The sequence below is a fragment of the Bicyclus anynana genome, chromosome 4, assembly GCF_947172395.1.
Source record: "Bicyclus anynana chromosome 4, ilBicAnyn1.1, whole genome shotgun sequence".
Taxonomy (NCBI): Eukaryota; Metazoa; Arthropoda; class Insecta; order Lepidoptera; family Nymphalidae; genus Bicyclus; species Bicyclus anynana.
The window spans coordinates 7165589-7186793 of NC_069086.1; positions in this window are offsets into that span (position 1 = coordinate 7165589).

Below are 21205 nucleotides of genomic sequence, written 5' to 3' on the forward strand. Positions count from 1 at the left end.
ACCTCAGACCAATTATTGTATAGGACCTGCCTCGCTAGACGTTACTTTTCTGTCAAAGTATATGATCAACGATCTAATGCAATTATAAAAACTGTGTCTATAGAATTGATGTTAAATAGTTGTAATCGTGTTCGTCGGTTAAAGAGCTTCGTAAAAATACCTTTTTGAGTAATTGAATTGTGTAAAGGCAAAAACTTCTAGTTTAGTATAAGATATATACCAAATCTAAGCTCGTTTTCCTCAGAAAATGACAGACATATTAACCTTCTATAGTTGGTATGAGCTCTGTACAGTACTCTTAAATCTATGATAGTATTTTATTAGACAGTATGCTGTAGCTGTTGATATTTTTTTTTTTCGCAATTGAAAGAAGAAAGAAAAAAATATCTTTATAAATTTTGTCACAGCACAATTTCATTATGGCCCTTTACAAGTTGAGAATTTAACAAAAATTATTGAGTAGCAGATGTGCCACAATAAGTCTACGATGTGTGTTCTAGCAAAAGGTCCCAGCTGACCAGTTCCGAAACTATACTTATACATAAATATATAATGTAAGTAAACACAAAAATGTGCATGTGTGCTCGTTGGAGTCGCTAAATTCGGATCACTTTTTGCGGTTATTTTGTAGGCACCTAACATATCTACAGTATAAAATAAATAATCATTGCCACAGACGATTCTTCTCTTCCATAATTACATTTTATCATACTATCACACATTTTAATGGCGAAAGTTTGTGTGTAAGTATGTACTCGTAAGTTTGTTTCTCCTACACGCCGCTACTAATATACATATGCGTATATGGCGGGGGGTCGGGTGGGCCATGCCCACCCTAGAATTCTGACCTATACTGATTTAAAATGAAAAATCTATAAAATCAATTGAGCCGTTTCAGAGGCCTGCGGCCAAAAACATTGTAAACAAAATTTTTATATTGAGTGTCGACTCTGCTCAGCGGCATGTTGGGGCCAGGCCCACCCCAGGAAATAATCCTAGATACGCTAAAATTTTGAATTGAGATCGATTAACTGTAATAACATAAAGGAAAATTGATATTATCAACGGGATTACCTAATAAAATACAGATTTCCACTTGAAATGTGTAGCGGGCGTCTGCTAGTATTAAAATTTGAGGCGCATTTCATATTTATTAACGAAAATTCAAATAGTAATAAAAAAATAATTAATCCATCCATCCTAATTTTATAAATGGGAAAAAATGACTGCCTGTCTATTTTTTTTTCTTTTTACGGCTCAAGTACTGTGCGATTTGGATGACATTTGGCGAATAAATAAATTGCAGCAGAACATGAGCTACTTTTTATCCCGCGGGATTTGTAAAAAACAAAACTTCGATGGAATAGAGTCGCGGTCGTCCGTAGTATGATAATATATTTGTGGATCGTCGTCATCAACCCATATTCGGCTCACTGCTGAGCTCGAGTCTCCTCTCAGAATGAGAGGGGTTAGGCCAATAGTCCACCACGCTGGCCCAATGCGGATTGGCAGACTTCACACACGCAGAGAATTAAGATAATTCTCTGGTATGCAGGTTTCCTCACGATGTTTTCCTTCACCGATTGAGACACGTGATATTTAATTTCTTAAAATGCACACAACTGAAAAGTTGGAGGTGCATGCCCCGGATCGGATTCGAACCCACACCCTCCGGAATCGGAGGCAGAGGTCATATCCACTGGGCTATCACGGCTCTTTGTGGATCATTAAGGATCAATCATAAAAATCGCTTCACAACCAACAAATATACTATGTAACACCTAAAAGATACTTAGATATTTCCGTCTATATACCTTCTAAAGATATTTCCGTCATGATCCGTTTTGAAAGTCGGTTAAAAAGCGATACAAGAAGATAAAGCATGATAATGTTTTGATATGAGTATAGATACATTATTGGCACTCCTTTCAAAGGACGGCGTTACGAGATCGGTTATCTCTATCTCTATCTAACTGTGATACGCTATCGCAGAATAAATTTATCTCAGATCCATCATCTAAAGTGGGTTGAACTCCATCTGAGTCGTCATAATATTGAGAGATTATTGATTGAGTTCTTTGCGATTGAATAGTGTAGTCAATATTTGAGTATTTTTTTTTTATTTTATTTATTTAGTTGCAACATCCAACGTCATCATCATCATACCAACAAACCCGTTCAATATCCTTTTGGATTTTGGACGGGTCTGTTGGTACTACCTAAATTACATGTTTATAATTGTTTTTGTTACAAATGCTAATACAATTTTTGTTTGTCTGTCCCTATTCATGATTTACTGTTTATGATATTTAAGAGATGTTATTTATATAAAAAAAAAAAATTGAGAACTGGAAAGCCAAAATATAAGTTACCATCTAGCTAGTAGCTTTAGCGACCTCTCTGTCGCTATTGGTAATGCTTTAGCCCCTGAAAATCTATAATCAATACACGTTAGTTATTGTGGGTTCCATTTTATAATTGTTTAAATTATAATTGTTCGCAAGGAACCCTGAAAACCCTGAACAATTGACCAATCAATAAAATAATTTACTGTCAGCATCATCGTATTTTAGTCGGTCAGTAAAATATACACGTAAAAGTTTGAATTTTATCAAAGTTGCCGACGTATGATTATTACAAGTAGGTGCCTACATTATGATTCATTCATTGTAGTAATAAGCATTTTTTTATTTCAATCAGCCAAAGTTTAATGACCTATTTAAATTTTCAGCAGAGATAGTAAAGGCAGTGATGAATTCTAATTCAATTGAAAGTTTGCGTGTGTTTAAGCACACATCTGAGATTTACTTATACATACTCTTATTTACAAACATTTCTCGGAAGAAAGAAAATCTTTTTAGGATTAGCCCAGGACTCGAACCCAGGACCTAGTTAACCAAAGCCATACCTATAGACTAGAAAACTTCGGGACTCTTACTATACTCATACTGACATAATTTAATAAAATCTGCCCCCTAGCCAAGTGGCACGTCGATTCTCTTTCTGCGATCGCTAACGCTTCGAAAACTAAAAAAATGTATGGGAATGACAGATCTTGATCACGTGACCTGTCGATAGCAAATCTCATTCCCATACCTCTTTCTAAATTTCGAAGCGTTAGCGATCGTAGAAAGAGAATCGACGTGCCACTTGGCTAGGGGGCTATTTAGTTCGATAGTACTTAATTGTTATTTTAGTAGTACTTAGTAAAAGCACAGTAAAAGTAAAATAGGAGTAGGGTAGATATTTTACTACTTAGTAAAAGTAAAATCACCCTTAACAATGACATACATAAACAAAACAAAACAAAACAGTCCCGCTAAAATTTTACCGCAGTCTGGTTATTTTTATGGAACGTGAATGCAGTTATTATAAAATTCGGTCATGAAAAATGTGAATAAAGCTTTTCCATCGATTCCCAGCCGAGAGTAATTCACTGGTGACCTGACCTAGGTCATCATGTCACTGAGCTGAAGTCCTTACAGAGTACTGACCTAGTTTCTGCCGCATAGGCTTCACAGTTTCTTTTTTAAAAAGCGAACGTGGCCTGGAATCCTGGTAATTTGAATATCAAGTACCAAGCATTTTTCTTTTTTTAATTACTTCCGAACTGTATCTTATTTTATTCACATTTACACTAACTAAAACAATAATATTTAACTAAATTAACTAAGGAAATATAAATACTGACTTGTTTTTTTAGTTAAGCCATATTTTAACCTTAGATTTGAATATATTATTACATAATTTACAATCTGAGCCGCCCGTTTGAGTACTTAACTTTAGAATTACTGTAGGATTATCTTCTGTAATAGGTTGGCGTAAAAATATGGAATTGAAATAATATTTGGCAAAAATTGAAAATAAAAATCAACGCATCTACCTACTTTTTATTTTAGATATAATATACTTAAGTACTTTTTAAAAAATAAAAAACTACTACCCTATCCTACTCCCACTCTACAGCTAACCACCATACAGGGGATGAGTAGGGACTCAACCCTACCCCTACCCTACCCTACCCCTACCCTACCACGCGGCGGAATCTTAAAAGTGGAGTAACTTCTCCCGTTTTCCCAGCATTTCCTTTACCTGCTCTGCTCCTATTGGTCGTAGCGTGATGAAAAGTATACTATAACCTGCCCAGGAGTATGAAGAATAATTGTACTAAGTTTCGTTAAAATCCGTCGAGTAGTTTTTGTTTCTATAACGAACATACAGACACACAGGCAGGCAGACAGACAAAAATTTTACTGATTGCATTTTTGGCATCAATATCGTTCACTAATCACCCCCTGATAGTTATTTTGGAAATATATTTCATGTACAGAATTGACCTTTCTACAGATTTATTATAAGTACCTATAGATGTACGGGTAGATAATTTACATTATATTGATGAAAATAATTAATCATGAAAATTTTTAACAGGCAATCGAGTATAACAGTCTGTTATTTAAAATTAACTACTGCTACAATTATGCAGTATACAGAAGCAGGTTAGTGTGATGTTAATCTACATAAAAATGACCTTGTTTCTCACATAATATATAACAGAATCCTAATCTCGGAGAGTGAGTAATCAAAATCAGCGATAGTACTAGTGAGAAACGTCTAACTTTGGGTGTTCGAGTGTCCAATGAATAAGCAGAATCACTGTAACGGCGCAGAGAACGGTGGTTTAACTGTTAACCAAGAGAGGTAAAAGCTGCGAACAAAAAGAAATCCTTAAGCTTTCTAACGTATGCATTCTCTCGTTTGCCACGGGAGATCATATCTTTGCCTAATTTGTCATCATTAAGATATCGGTTTGTTCTCACCTACTTGTTTACGCTGGTCAGGTTTCATTCTAGGTATCTTAATCGTCCATCGTTAACATTAATCAACGGATATTGAAATTACTGTCTAGTTACGCAATTGTGTTATCATAATACTTTTCTTAGTATCAATAATTTGCATTTTCTACAGAACCAGGACTTTTGACTAAGTACATTATAATTTATATGTTATGTCATTAAATAATTAGGCTCAGTATTGTTTAGTACTTAGTTTCCATTTATTAGATTATTTATTGATTAGGATCTGAGGAAAATAATGGTCGAGACGATTTTAATTCATATTTTTTTTTATATATTAGAATTATGCGAAAATCACGGGCACTAATTATTATTAATTTTCACAGTAGTGAAAATGAAGATCATCATCAGACATGACGTCTTTTTGGGTTGAAATGATATTGTATTCATTCGCCTAAGACTGTCTGGGCCAGACCTTCGTCGTTATAAAAGTTGAAAGGTGATCCGACATTGATGGGACATATTAACCCTTATGATGCTCCAAACTTGAGCTACCAGTCAATTTTTCAAAATGTTCGCTGAACGACAGTTGTATGTCCACTTGTATGTAGTAGCCTGTGAACTACCTTTAAATAACAAAACTCCAAGAAAATCCAAAAAATCGGTAAATTCCCCCTAATTAAATTTTTGGCATCTTAAATAGGTATAGGGTTTTAAGTGCTAATTTTGAAATCTATTTATTATTAAATTAATTAATTATTTATTAATTATTTAATTATTTATTATTAAATAGTTATATACAACAGAAAAAGTTATTGAGAAATTTTTTATAGATAAATTTGTCTAGAGAATTTTATAAAAAAAAACTTTCCTAAAAATCGCCAAAATCCCATTTTTTTAACCTTTACCTAAAGTGACAACTTTTAATATTTTTATTTAAAATTTTGTTTTGATTGATTATACCAATTTTCAGCTTAAAGGGAATTAATGACGGGTTATACACACGTTACAAAAAGGTTTATTATTAACATACATGCGAGTAATATAGGTGGAACATACATAAATATTTTAACCGCGAAAGGTTACATCTAAAAGACCCATTCGTTAAAACTTGGTATATGACTTGCCTACATTCCGCGGCCATCAAATTTAGATGCGATGAAAAAAATTGGGTGCATCAGTGGGAGGTGGAAGGGCCCGTCCTGCTAGATTTGAATCGGTGCGCCTAACGGTGAGGTTTCGGTTCATTGACTCGTTTCGGACGTTCAATTTTCGCTTGTACTGTTAGATATCTAATAACTCCGCCAACGATGCCTCCCGGGGCTATCTTTTGGATGAATATTGTATCCTTGTTTGCATTTTATATTTGAAGCTTTGTTTGAATAGTTTAAATACAATTTTATTTGATACCCTATCCTACTAAAATTATAAACGCGAAAGTTTGTATGAATGTTTGGATGTTTGTTACTCTTTAACGACGCTACTACTAAAGCGATTTGGCTGAAATTTGGAATGGTAATAGATTTTACTCTGGATTAACACATAGGCTACTTTTTATCTCGAAAAAATCTATAGTCTCCTGAGATTTGCGAAAACTGATGATTTAGATGGTATGAATGTTTGTTACTCTTTCACGCCTCGACTACTGAACCGAATTAGCTGAAATTTGGTATTGAGATATATTATAGTCTGGATTAACACATAGGCTACTTTATATTCCGGAAAAATCCATGGTTCCCGAGGGATTTGTGAAAAACTAAATTCCACGCGGACGAATTTCGGGCGTCCGCTAGTTTTTAAAACTAAGTACCTAATTATTACATTGAAATGTTCTTTGAAGACTTGAAACTAAGGATCTATACTTACATATCTCAAGTCCTCCTCCTCCTTGCGTCGTATTCCTCTGAATCCCTATTACTGAGGGTCGTGACCCCTAACACAAGCTTGCTTCTCGAAGATGCTGCGCCATGTGGCTTGGCTTATCGCGACTTGCAGAGCTTCGTGTACCTTGATGTGGAGTGTGGTCCGGATTTGGTCTGATCAACGCATCAGGCTACGACTTCAAGGTCTCTTTCCTTCCACTTTTCATTACATATTGATCGATACATCAAACGGTATCACTGTGAACCAACTAACTCGCTTTCAACCTATATAAAGGGGGTAAAATGTCAATAAAGTTCAGTAAGTGAAATAGTGGTTACAATACTCTACACTGGCGAATACTCTAAAGTAGGATTGAATAAGAGAATGGGAGCCTGATATTAGTCGTCATCATCCTCATTATCATATGATTATTAGGATGATCTGATGGTCAGCCAATGGACCTCAAATGCGGATAGAGGTCTCGCTTTTGAGCTAAGGACTGGTAATGCTAGCCTATCACCAATCACCATCCAATAAATTTACGTCCCTTTTTTCTTTATTATTTTTCTTTTTAAGTTAGCCCTTGACTACCTGTCTCCTATCTCACCTGATGCTAAGTGATGCAATCTAAGATGGAAGCGGGCTAACTTTTTAGGAGAAAAATGAAAATCCACAGCCCTTTCGGTTTCGGCCTGATTTCATCTTAGATTTCATCATTTGCCCTTACCATCAGGTGAGATTGTAGTCAAAGGCCACCTCGTAAAAAAAAAGTTATATATGTGTGTGACACGATAGTAGCTCGCTAAGCGTGTCACGATGGAGATCAATGTGTCAGACATCATAATATTAAATTTACAATAATTAATTAAACAGTGGATGTGCATCTTGAATCGTTACAAATTGATCGTTTTATAGTTGCATACGTGTGTGACACGATAGTAGCTCGGTAAGCGTGTCACGAGGGAGTGCCTCGTCCTGTCGCTACCGAGTACCAACTCCCAGTTCCTAGAAGGGCGCGGGTTAGATTTGTAGGGCTGTCACCAACGATGTTTCTAGCCGATTAATATGAGACAATGTTATTTAATTTATTATCTGACTGACGACTGACTGACTGACACGAAGATTGTCGATGACCTTGTTTGTACACACCTTGTGTGTTTGTGTTGTTTTGTTTATTTGTAAATTTGTACAAAAGAAACAGAATATAAGGTTCTTATCGCTTCGTGACAAATTTCTTCCAGTCAACCTTAGGATCCGGAAAATGCGATGATGGCCGATTAAATATTAACTATCAATGAAAATATGCTTTAAATAACGAAATCCTCAAGTAAATCGTATCTGTTATTTTCGAGTAAATCATAATATATTTTTAATAAGTATAATTATGTGTATTATGTACTAGCGGACGCCCGCGACTTCGTTCTCGTGAAATTCATTTTTTCACAAATCTCGCAGGAATCATGGATTTTTCCAAAATGAAAAGTAGCTTTTGTGTTCCAGATCCAATCCAGAGAATAAAAGAATCCAGAGTAAAATCTATTTCCATTCCAAATTACAGCCAAATCTCTTCATACAAACTTTCGCGTTTATAATATTAGTAGGAAGTAGGATAGAAATTATCTTTATTGCTACATATGCAACAGCAGAAATACATCTATATATACTTAGAATCTAGATACTGGAATGTATATTTATTTGATGAATATTCTGATTGAAGACAACCCTAGATTAGTGAGAGCCAACCTCGAGCCGACGCATTATCGCTCGTATCTATACGTATATTATGACATGCGAGATATTTTGCGAATGCTCCTACATCCGTAACGTGGCCAAGTCTAGATTCATTCTTTTACCTGCGATGCAACGGTTCAAATTGCACTTTATATTTGAAATAGGAACGCATGGATGATGTCATTAGTGGACTATTTATAAAATAAGCTGCATATTAGATTTAGGTCTGTTACACACACACAATAATATTGGCAATAAAATTCATATTGTCAATAATATTGCGACTTACAATTTTTAATAATGTTTTGTATTTTATACTTATATTGTTAAAAATTAAAAAAAAAGAAGTAATAAATAAATGAGAGAGAAAAAAGAAATTGCGACTCGTACCTATTGAATTTTTTTTAAAGCTGTGGTTGATAATTAGGTGTTCGAGAGGCTGACTCTTTATCTAAATATATAAAAGCGAAAGGTCTTACTCATCACAAACTATCGAAAATCGAATAAATAAAGAGGAAGTTTGGCATGAAGGTAGGTTATACTTAGTAGACGTCAACTAAGAACTAATTTTGCGAGAGGGCCGGATTAAAGAGGTTTAAGGGCAGAAGTCGAGCTGTGATAGCTCAGTGCATATGAGCTCTGCCTCCAAGCCCGGAGGGTTAGGTTCGATTCCGGTCGGGGCTCGCACTTCCAACACATCAGTAATGTGCATTTTAAGAAATTAAATATCACGTGATTTGAAATAATCTTTTACTGTTGGGAAGCTACACTATCCCCGGGCTATAGGCCATATTTTATACCCGCATTCCTACGGGAACGGGAACTACGTGGGTAAAACCGCGTGGTGTCTACTAGTAAAAGAATTTTCAAAATTTTCGGTTTAGTAGATCCAGAGATTACCCGGTACCTCTATAACACCACAAACTTTACATCTTTATAATATTAGTATATATACTAATATTATAAAGCTGAAGAGTTTGTTTGTTTGTTTGTTTGATTGATTGAAAGCGCTAAGCTCAGGAAGTACTGGTACTTTCAGTGTTAGATAGCCCATTTATCGAGAAAGGCTATAAGCTATATATTATCCCCATATTCCTACGGGAACGGGAACAACGCGGGTGAAACCGCGCAGCGTCAGCTAGTGATATTTTATAGTGAAAGAGTTTGTTTATTTGTTTGGTTGAACACGGTAATCTCAGGAAGTACTGGTCCGATTTGAAAAATTCTTTCAGTGTTAGATAGACAATTTGCCGAAAAAGGCTATAGGCTATATATTATTCCCATATTCCTACGGGAACGGGAACAACGCGGGTGAAACCGCGCAGCGTCAGCTAGTGATATTTTATAGTTGAAGAGTTTGTTTGTTTGTTTGGTTGAACACGGTAATCTCAGGAACTACTGGTCCGATTTGAAAAATTCTTACAGCGTTAGATAGACAGTTTTTCGCGTAATGCTATAGGCTATGTATTATTCCCGTATTCCTACAGGAACGGAAACCACGCGGGTGATTCCGCGCGGCGTCAGCTAGTATTAGTATATGAGTATAGATAGGTACCAAGTTTCACGGTTGTTTTGTAGCCAAATGAAGAGAGTCATATTCCTTGCATCGTATGTGGGTCAAGAGCCCTTTAGAATGCATATTCATATAATGTATGTACATACACGCGCTCATGTTACTTAAATACAGGAGACAAATGTTTTACTAACTCATAGAATTTCATTTCTGCGACGGTTTACACTTGCTGGTACCTACCTACCTACCTGGCCTAGCCTAGGTCATCGACATATTTTACTATTATAGATGGCAGTACATAATCTATACTTATAATAAATCTGTAGAGAGGTCAATTCTGTACATGAAATATATTTCCAAAATAACTATCAGGGGGTGATTAGTGATCGATACTGATGCCAAAAATGCAATCAGTAAAATTTTTGTCTGTCTGTCTGTCTGTCTGTCTGTCTGTCTGTCTGTCTGTCTGTCTGTCTGTCTGTCTGTCTGTCTGTCTGTCTGTATGTTCTTTATAGAAACACTGGACGGACGGATTTTAACGAAACTTGGCACAATTATTCTACATACTCCTGGGCAGGTTATAGTATACTTTTCATTACGCTACGATCAATAGGAGCAGAGCAGTGAAGAGAAATGTTGAGAAAACGGGAGAAGTTACTCAATTTTTTAAGCTTCCGTCGCGTGTACAGCCTTAATGGTTAAAGCTACGTAGAAATCATGTATGACGGAAATGTTATCCATAAAATTATCTATAAAAACACAACAGCATATATATGTCTATCTTTTATGGTTGACTCACAATAACACGTGTAACTCCCGAGAGCTTAGCAGTTCGGAGCTTACTAATTATATTTGTCTACTCTTATGTTTATAACACTCATCACTTATCCCTAATAAGAAAGTTAACATTATTACCTATTCAATAAAAAAAGAATCATAAAAATCGGTAAAGAAACACCAAAGTTATACATGAAATACGCTAAGCCATCGCGCGTGAATACTAATTCATGCTTTGAGGATTATTTTTGTGTAACGGTTGCCGCGCTCGACGCGACTCGCGGTGGGAGGAATAAATAAAGAAGTGCAGCCTTAATGAGTAGGGTAGGGGTAGGGTAGGGTAGGGTAGGATAGGGGTAGTTGAAAGTTTACAACGACTTTCACGCGGACGACGTCGCGGGCGTCCGCTAGTCTATACTAATATTATAAAGAGAAAAACTTTGTTTGTATGTTTGTTTGTTTGTTTGTTTGTTTGTTTGTTTGTAATGAATAGGCTCAAAAACTACTGGACCGATTTTAAAAATTCTTTCACCATTCGAAAGCTACATTATCCACAAGTAACATAGGCTAAATTTTATTTTGGAAAAAAATAGGGTTTCGTAAGATATTTAGGTTTTTCGGACACAAGGTGTAAAAAACCAACCAGAAATGTAGGGTAGGGGTAGGTAGGAGTAGGGTAGGGGTAGGCTAGGGGTAGGGTAGGGGTAAGTCGCGGGCGTCGGCTAGTAATTAATATAGGTAGCTTTTAGACACATTACTATATAATATAATTATATAGAATTTAAATGCTCGAATATCTCGGACTCGTCTACACCTTGAAGTTATGGAAATTTTGGCTTGTGGGAGGCTTTGGCAATAACTAGTTACCACCCTACCGGCAAAGACGTACAGCCAAGTGATTTAGCGTTCCGGTACGATGCCGTGTAAAAACAAAAGGAGTGTGGATTTTCATCCTCCTCCAAACAAGTTAGCCCGCTTCCATCTTAGATTGCATCATCACTTACCATCAGGTGAGATTGTAGTCAAGGGCTAACTTGTAAAAAAAAAAAAAATAAATAAAATAAAAACTACTCCCGAGCACCCTGTACATCTACAAAGACTTTTACTTGAAGTTTAAATGTGTAACCATCATAGATAATGATAGAAAATTTATCTCATTTATTAATTTATATTTTATCTTATTTATTAATTTACTTGAAGTTCAAATGTATAACCATCATAGATAATGGTAGAATACCTAACGAATTTCAGAGTTCAGTAATGCTGCAAAAATTCAATAGCCTGCCGGGGGTATATTTGTAAATCCGTCATTCTTTAAGCCTCCTTATGTCTTTCGGACATAAGCTTAAAGAATGATTTCCTAATCATTATTTATTTTAATGTAATTGAATGTATCAGAAAACCACAATATCTAATTGCATTCATCCATTAAAAAAATTCTTTAAAAGGAATTCCTAAAATGTCTTTTTAATTTAATGATGGTTAACGATTTACTTAATCGTCATTTAATTTTGCTACTTCATATATTCCGGTTATTATCGATTTATAATAATCATTAGCTAGAAATACTTTATATTATTTTTAACATGTAGCAAAAACTTGTGGTTGTCTAACGGCTAACCAGCCCGTGGCACGCCGATTCTCTTTCTACGATCGCAAACGCTTCGAAAACTAGAAAAATGTATGGGAATGACATTTGCTATCGACAGGTCAAGTGATGAAGATCTGTTATTCTCTTACGTTTTTCTAGTTTTCGAAGCGTTTGCGATCATTTTTTTTTTTTATTCTTTACAAGTTAGCCCTTGACTACAATCTCACCTGATGGTAAGTGATGATGCAGTCTAAGATGGAAGCGGGCTAACTTATTAGGAGGAGGATGAAAATCCACACTCCTTTCGGTTTCTACACGGCATCGTACCGGAAAGCTAGATCGCTTGGCAGTACGCCTATAGATAGAATCGACGTGCCACTTGGCTACAGGGACAGTGCTAAGATGTAACTACTCGTAAGTGACGAGAAATAGACAAAATTTGATCCAATGGCATCGAAGTTTCATTGTTGTAGGTATGTAAAACGCATAATTATAAAATGAAGTATCTAATATTAAAAAATCATTGGTGTAAATACGATCTTTAGAAATAAATTTACTTTTGCGAGTTTTAAATCCCTTACAAATTGTGTAAATATGTAAAGCCATAAATGTGTATCAAAATTCAAAACAGATAAATCACAATGTTTAATTATTTCTCTCTATCAAGCTATTAAAAACTCACGAAGTTGCAGATAAGTGATAAAGTTTTAAACTTTTAAATTACATTGACAAACAATCTGACGTCCGTACATCTAAAATGAATGAAGAGCTTGCAGTACCCAGACCAACCTCATTTCAAAGATTTTATAATAGAGATATGTCACTAGCGCGTCAAAACTGAGGCGAACAAAAGCGGCTAATTGTCTTAATATCATTGAGTCGCATAATAAACAACGAAGGTTATTTAAACAAATAATACCTACCTAAATATATTGTATACAAAGTCGAGCACCATAGTATACCATAATTATAATTGTTACCGTAGATAAGTACCTACGGTAGCCAATTATGCAGTTGGAACCGAGGTGGTTTTGATGGAAGGTCTCAAAGTTTTAAGGGACCCTCAACCGTCCGAGCATAAACCGTATTTTTTTAGTTTAATCCTCGGTATTCAAGGAATCATGTCCACAGCCCCAGTCACTGTTTACTAAAACTTTAACTAGTCAGAAAAACACGGTTTTAGTTTATAAGTTTATTATAGTTCATACTTTTAGGGTCTCTACTAGAGAGAGTGTTTTTCTTAGGGATGCCACAAAGTTTTAGTGACTAGTGACTAGGGTTAGGGACATGACTCTAGCATGGTTGCCGCGAAGCTAAAATATCACTTATTGCAGCTTGATTGATTGATGATGATAATGATGATAACTCAATCGTCTAAGTATCAATTTATACTTGGACAGTTGATCTGGAACCTTTACTTACAAAGCCACCACGAACCAAACTCTTGTGGCTAGCATACTTACCTATGGTGGAAGCATGAGCTGCGGAACAGCCTTTATAAAATGAGTTATATCTGGCCATTCCAGGCCCTGGTTCTATAGTAGTGTATCAGACGCGCCGTCCCCGTCAAGTGTTCCGTTATTATTCGTAGCACAGATTAAATCTCACGATAACTCCACTTTTGACGCTAAATTGATTAACCCTACACTGTGTCCGAGGCCTACTAACTAATCTGAAGATTTAGAAAGGATGCTCTCGTTTCGGGAGTTTCTTTTTTTGTCTATTAAAAGTTTGTATGAGTATTTTTTAGTAAAATCATAACAAACAAACAAACAAAAAATCACCTCTCTTCACCAACTCTTAGCACTTTTAGTATAGACGCATATGTAAGTAAGTACTAGGAACTTATCAAGTTACGGAGGTTATTTATCAAGTAGTTCTGAGATCGGAAATGGTTTCCGCGAGATTTGTAAAAAAACTGAATTTCAAGCTGATGAAGTCGCGAGCGTCCGCTTTCCATCATCATCATCATCATATCAGCCGATCGACTTCCACTGCAGAACATAGGCTTTTCTAGGAAGGCGACTCGCTTGATGTCGTCAGTCCACCTGGTGGGGGGTCGACCAATACTGCGCTGTCTAGTGCAGGGTCGCCATTCTAGATCCTTGGGAAAACAACGTAAATCGGCTCTTCGAACTATGTGCCCCGCCCATGGGTACTTCAGCTTCGCGACTCTTTGAGCTATGTCAGTGACTTTGGTTCGTCTACGGATCTCCTCATTTTTGATTCGTTCGATCACGCAGAGATACTCCGAGCATAGCGTACCATAGGTCAACTGGCAACATGCATTGTTCGAAGACTTTTGTCTTCAGGCACTGAGTGATTTCGGACGAAAATATATCACGACGTTTCCCAAATGATGCCCAGCTGCTTTAGATTCGAAAAAAAAAACACTCAAATATCCAAAAATAGTGACTTCATTTTCTACTAACAATCAAAGAATTCAAGCGGGTCCGAGTCATTCATTTTAGACTATCGGGTCGCTGTCCAGTGCCCAATCGTAATTCCTTGACACGGACTACGTTGATAAGTTAAGGAAAAAATGTTAGAAGCGAGTTCATTAGGGTATCGCAGGGCAGCGGGCAAAATGGCGGACTCGCCCGTGGAGCGTGGAGTGGTTGTGAATAGGGTTGTCACTTTCATAAAAAAATTCTTGCGTCAAACCAAAAAAATATTATCTGTACAATATTATTAAACAAAGTCGTCTGCCGCGTTTGTCTGTCTGACTATGGTCTCACTATACTCTCGGAAATCACTGAACCGATTTTCATGCTTTTTCACTAATAGATATAATGATTCATGAAGAAGTTGTACCTACGTATATATTTTGTTGTAGTTTTGCGTAAATGTGAATGTGTTAGTAGTGGGTTGAGAGGTTTCTCCATAAACGAAGTCGCGGGTTCCAGAATATTTGGCTATTTGGCTCAAATCGAGATAAATTTATTATGATCGCATTATCGCGAAGATTGCAGCCTAAAAACGCAACAGACATATAATATATATACACTTAAAGTGTATCAAGTGACTAGAATGCGTACTTTTTAATTTTCTTAGGCAACTTATTAATTGTGCGTAGGAAACTGAAAGTGAATCTTGATTCTTGGTTTCCAGCAGGCCTTGGATATGTATGCATCACGAGAAGGAAGGAAATACGAATGTATAATATAGCGGTAGTATAAAAAATATCGCTGTCTTTCATTGCGTTGATGCGAAAGAGTTGGTACTGGGACAATAATACTAATCGTAAAGTCTTCGATTTAGACGGCCAACTTACAAATGTATGTCTGCGGGAGCTCCTCATTTGGAATGTCGTTAAAATATTTACGTAGTTGACAACCCTAGCAGAGTCGAGATTGCGTAAGCACGGGGCCGATTTCTAGCTTGGCTCCCACGCCGCAAGGTCAGCCTTCTGGGATTGCTCCCACTTGCCATTCGTAACTACTATTGAGTTGATCATCGCAGGCGATTCATAACGCATCGCTTCCACCCACTGCCAGCTGCGCGTGGTAATATAAAATAATGAACTACCGTCATGTTGGGTAACTTAGCTTTTCAATGTCAATTTGACGATGTTTCACATAGTTAAAAAAAAAACATTCAAAATAGATATATTCTTAAAACAAGTTATTAGGGCAGGGTAGGGTTAGGTACCTATCTACTGTCTGTAACTTAAATTGAAATAAAGGATTATTCTTTCTTACTTACTTTCTTTCTTAGTAGCAAATATCTACCTTATATTTTCGTGTTTTTTTTTAAATTGTATAAAACCTTTGCATAATTTGCGTCTTGATTCTATTAAAAAAATCACTTAATGTTTGTTTCAAATTAAATGACATATTTCTGGATTTTTCCCGTGACTTCTAGAGAATTTTCTAGAAATTTTCTAGAGATTTTCTAGAGAAATCTTTATAATATAATAAATAAAAGCTCGAATTACGACTTTTTCTCAAAAAAGTTCTTTCCTGCTATCTTGGGCTTATACCTCATGATACAGAGCTAAATAGTTACATACCTTTACTTTCTCCAAGAAATTAACTTTATATCAATAAATCAGCATCCAAATCGGTCTAGCTGTATAACACTTACAGACTTACAGCCATATTTATATAACTGGATTGAAACCTAAATTTTCTTCAAAGTAAAGTAATCTTTATACACTTTACTTTATAGAAAATTGAGGTTTAAATCCTAATCCATGTTTATAAATATAGCCGAAGGAGGTTATTTGGTCTTAATTCTCAAGATATGACTTTCACATTAATATTCCATATTATTTACAGTAGATAATCATAACCATACTATTAACCTTTTCGGTTATTTGCAATAAATTTATTATTAGAATGAATTTTATAGACTATTGGCTACAAAGTCTACAGCTGTAAAACCTTAATAGAGCTCTTCGTAAATGACTTTCTAATTACCTTCGACATGCATGTCCTGTTTATGTACTTTCGGTATATTTTCGGTTAATTATCGTCCTCTAAAGATAGACTTACAATTTATACATCAATTTAGGTAGTACTGACAATTTTGGCTTTTAACTTCAATTTGAAATTTCATCAATATCCTAATCATAATAGAAAGTTATCCTCAAACTCTTATGTTCTTATTTACCTCAGGAATCTCCCGTTCTACTCAGTGACTACTTCATACATGCATAACAGTACTGCATATACTAAGAGTTGTCTCCTCAGTGCTTATTAAATACAGATTTTTCAAGTTTGCTCAATTTAATGATTTTAAACTTATGATTTGCTCAATTTTATTACTGGTGCATACCCTGATCGACAACCTTATGCACGCCACTGTTGTACTGATGTCATCATCATCATTATCAGCCGTTAGACGTCTACTGCTAGACATAGGCCTCTGGCATGGACCTCTGAACACAATGGTCTCGAGCCGCCAACGACGATGTAAAAGGTTAAAATTATGGAAAGACCTAAGTTGGGCGATCTTTAAAACGAAGATAAAATAAGCAGAAACAGCGATAATTGTATCTAATATATAAATTATTTTTGTCAGTATTTTTGCCTAATATCAGACGAAACAAATATAGCTTATTTAACCAGAACGAAATAGAAAATTCAAGATGGTCCTTTATGTTATACTAGCTGACGCCGCGCGGTTTCATCCGCTTGGTTTCCGTTCCCGTAAGAATACGAGGCTTATATTATATAGCCTATATAAATACAGTGAAAGAATTTTGCAAATCGGACCAGTAGTTCCTGAGATTAGCGCGTGCAATCAAACAAACTCTTCAGCTTTAATATTAGTATAGATAACAACAACATAAAGTAGTATAAATTAAGAATACAGTAGACATCAAACTACCAATAAAACCAATATGTTTAAACATGAAAGATTGAAGAGCTGTTCTGTGGGAAGACATAAATGATCAAAGGTTGTAACTATTTATTAATCATTCCTCCACGTATCTCTGCACAAATGCTCACACAAACACAGCTTGTGTACGTAAGTGTACTTAAATAGGTAATCTGCGCAACCACCATAGTGGCGTAAGACCTTGGGAGGCAACGCCTACCTATCACATGTTAATACAACTAAGTACTAATTCCGCGCTTATTTGAGAAGACTATAAGAAGTTTTGTTTGTGTGTGTACAGTGACATTGGTTACAATGATTGCTTAGGGTTGCTCTGGTTTCCCCGTATTTTTATTCACTTTCAAATATTTTAATGGATAATCATTATCATTAATGAACAATAGATAAAAATGTATCGACACAATATGTATTTCTCGCTTAACTCGAGATCGGTTAATTCGGCTAATTTATTTTTTATGTTTTGTAAAGCTTCGAAGAAAGTTTTTAAAGTACGGTAAATAAAGAAAATTAGTAGAATTAGCGCGTAAAAAAAACAAACATACAAGAACTTTCGCTATAAAATACCTTTAAATATAAAAAAAGCAAAAAGGAAGAGAGAAAAAAAGTTACGAGAACTATAGATTGGTCCTTTTTCAGTTAATTCAAAGTGTGGGTAGGTATGTCGTGGGGGATTTTATGAATCTAGTCTTTTCTAAGTAATTACTTGCACATTAGTTTATTAGCACTGTGATGCAAGTCACGCCTCCACGCCGTGGCGTCCTAAGACACCTCGCGCACTATGCGGCTACGACCACATAGTGACTACGGCTATAGTCGTTGGCCGTGGTCGCGAAAGCTACAATTGGGCTACGGCCTCAACCGGTCGTAAAATTTTTGTGTGCTGCATTTGCCGTCACAAAATTAATAGCAAACTGTAAGTGGTTGCCACGACCAGTCGTGCCAATTCAGTCTTCCTTTTTTTTAAATAATATTTACTATATTTTTTTCATATATGACCAACATTACCATTACCCCTCAACTAGTCGGAAATGACTGTTTTAGGGTTGGGCCAATACCAGTCCAGCGGGCAGGGATCGAACCACGGCCTTGGTGGCTTCGATGAGTCAACTTCAATTTGTCTATTGGTCGGTATGATATGCGCGATGTTCACATGGTTACTTCCAACGTTTTTTGTTAACTGCCTTAAGGGCTTAATACAAACCAATGTTGGACCACTGATTACTTATTAGTTGTACAAGGAATTTCCCATTTTTACTTATAGTGAATACCCTACTTAAAAACGCCACTGGTTACTTCAGTTAACATAGTCATTGCGACCACTGGTCGTGGTGGTGGGCACCTAGCGCGCGAGGTGCCTTAACAAGTACTATCATTTAACTTGTCAACCATAGATTTAAGTAGGTCTCTTGTAATGATAATGGGTATTCACAAAGGCAACTCACAAGGTCACCGTCCTGAACCATTTATTTAGTCTGTGACAGGCCTAGTATCCTCTGTGATCGATTCACCTGTAGACATATTTCCATACTAGCAGAACCTTGTGGTTTCACCCGCGTATTTCCCGCTAAAATACGGGGATAAAAAATAACTTATGTTACTTCCTGATAATGTACTTTCTATTGGTGAAAGAATTTTTCAAATCGGTCCAGTAGTTTTGAGTTTATTTGTTACATACTCGTACAATTCTTGCCTCTTTATAATTTTAGAGTACGTAGATAACTTCCATCTATTAAAACCCTTGAAGTTTGATCTTAAATTTTGTTTACTAAAGGCGAATGGCGACATGACTTTTCAAATTATACCAAGGACAATCTTAAAAAGCTACTCTTAATATTTGAGTGTTGAACCGGCTAGACCCTTGCCGCTACCTTTCTATGTCACCATATTCCCAACTCCAAAATTGGCTACCTTACATACCTGGCATACTTCGCAGAATCTTAGTCCGTTACTAAGGCTACTGGACAAAAACGAATTTAGAATTATATGACTGTGCCGATGTACCAGGTATAATAATACCGTAAAACAAAGACACCGCACGGCTAATCTAACACGACTCTAGGTACTAATAAAGTCTATAAATGAATGTAAACAGGAAACTCGGCGAGTGAATCCACTGTGTAGCGGTATCGCTGCGTTCTCAGAGCCTCCGGCTACAAAACAAGCGAAAAAACCATCAGACGGCGACGATAGAAAAAACTGTGCTCCTTTTCCCCTACTTTTCCACGAGTGAGAGGCTGTGTGAAATGCGAATAGAATAGGGATTGCTGCATTGTACAAAAGTGACGTGCAAATATTAGAAAAGAAGTATTTCATAGCGAGTAGATAGTTAATGCTAGTTTGGATGAATGTTTGTGACTCAAGATTGTTGGAACGAATGAACATATCTGCATGAAATCTGGCACAGATGCAGGCAATACTCTGGAATATCACAAGGGCTGCTTAGGTGACTGTAGATAAAATTGTGCTCTTCCACGAGTGAGAGGCTGTGTGAAATGCAAATAGAATAGGTATTGCTGCATTGTACAAAAGTGACGTGCAAATATTAGAAAAGAAGAATAGTTCATAGCGAGTAGATAGTTAATGCTAGTTTGGATGAATGTTTGTGACTCAAGGTTGTTAGAACGAATGAACATATCTGGATGAAATTTGGCACAGATGCATGCAATACTCTGGAATATCACAAGGGCTGCTTACGTGACTGTAGATAAAATTGTGCTCCTTTTCCCCTACTTTTCCACGAGTGAGAGGCTGTGTGAAATGCGAATAGTACAAATGTGACGTGCAAATATTAGAAAAGTAGAATAGTTCATAGCGAGTAGATAGTTTATGCTAGCTTGGATGAATGTTTGTGGCTCAAGGTTGTTAGAACGAATGAACATATCTGGATGAAATTTGGCACAGATGCATGCAATACTCTGAAATATCACAAGGGCTGCTTACGTGACTGTAGATAAAATTGTGCTCCTTTTCCCCTACTTTTCCACGAGTGAGAGGCTGTGTGAAATGCGAATAGAATAGGGATTGCTGCATTGTACAAAGTGACGTGCAAATATTAGAAAAGAAGAATAGTTCATAGCGAGTAGATAGTGAATGCTAAGTTTGGATGAATGTTTGTGACTCAAGGTTGTTAGAACGAATGAACATATCTGGATGAAATTTGGCACTTAGGTGACTGTAGGTAAAACTGTGCTCTTTTTCCCCTACTTTTCCACGAGTGAGAGGCTGTGTGAAATTCGAGTTCATAGTAAGTAGATAGTTTGGATGAATGTTTGTTACTCAATCATGTTAGAACGGTAGAATATATCCGGATGAAATTTGGTACAGATGTAGATAATACTCTGGATTATCACAGGGGCTGCTTATGAGACTGTAGATAAGTATATGCTCCTTTACCACCAGTGGGAGGCTGTATGAAATGCGAATAGAATAGGAGCTGTTGTACAAAGTATCTTGCAAACATTAGAAAAGAATATAGTTCATAGTAAGTAGACAGTAAGTGGTAGTTTGGATTGATGTTTGGTACTCCATCATTTCAGTACAGGAACAAATTATTTATGGATGAAATTTAGTCTGCATCAAAAATTAAAT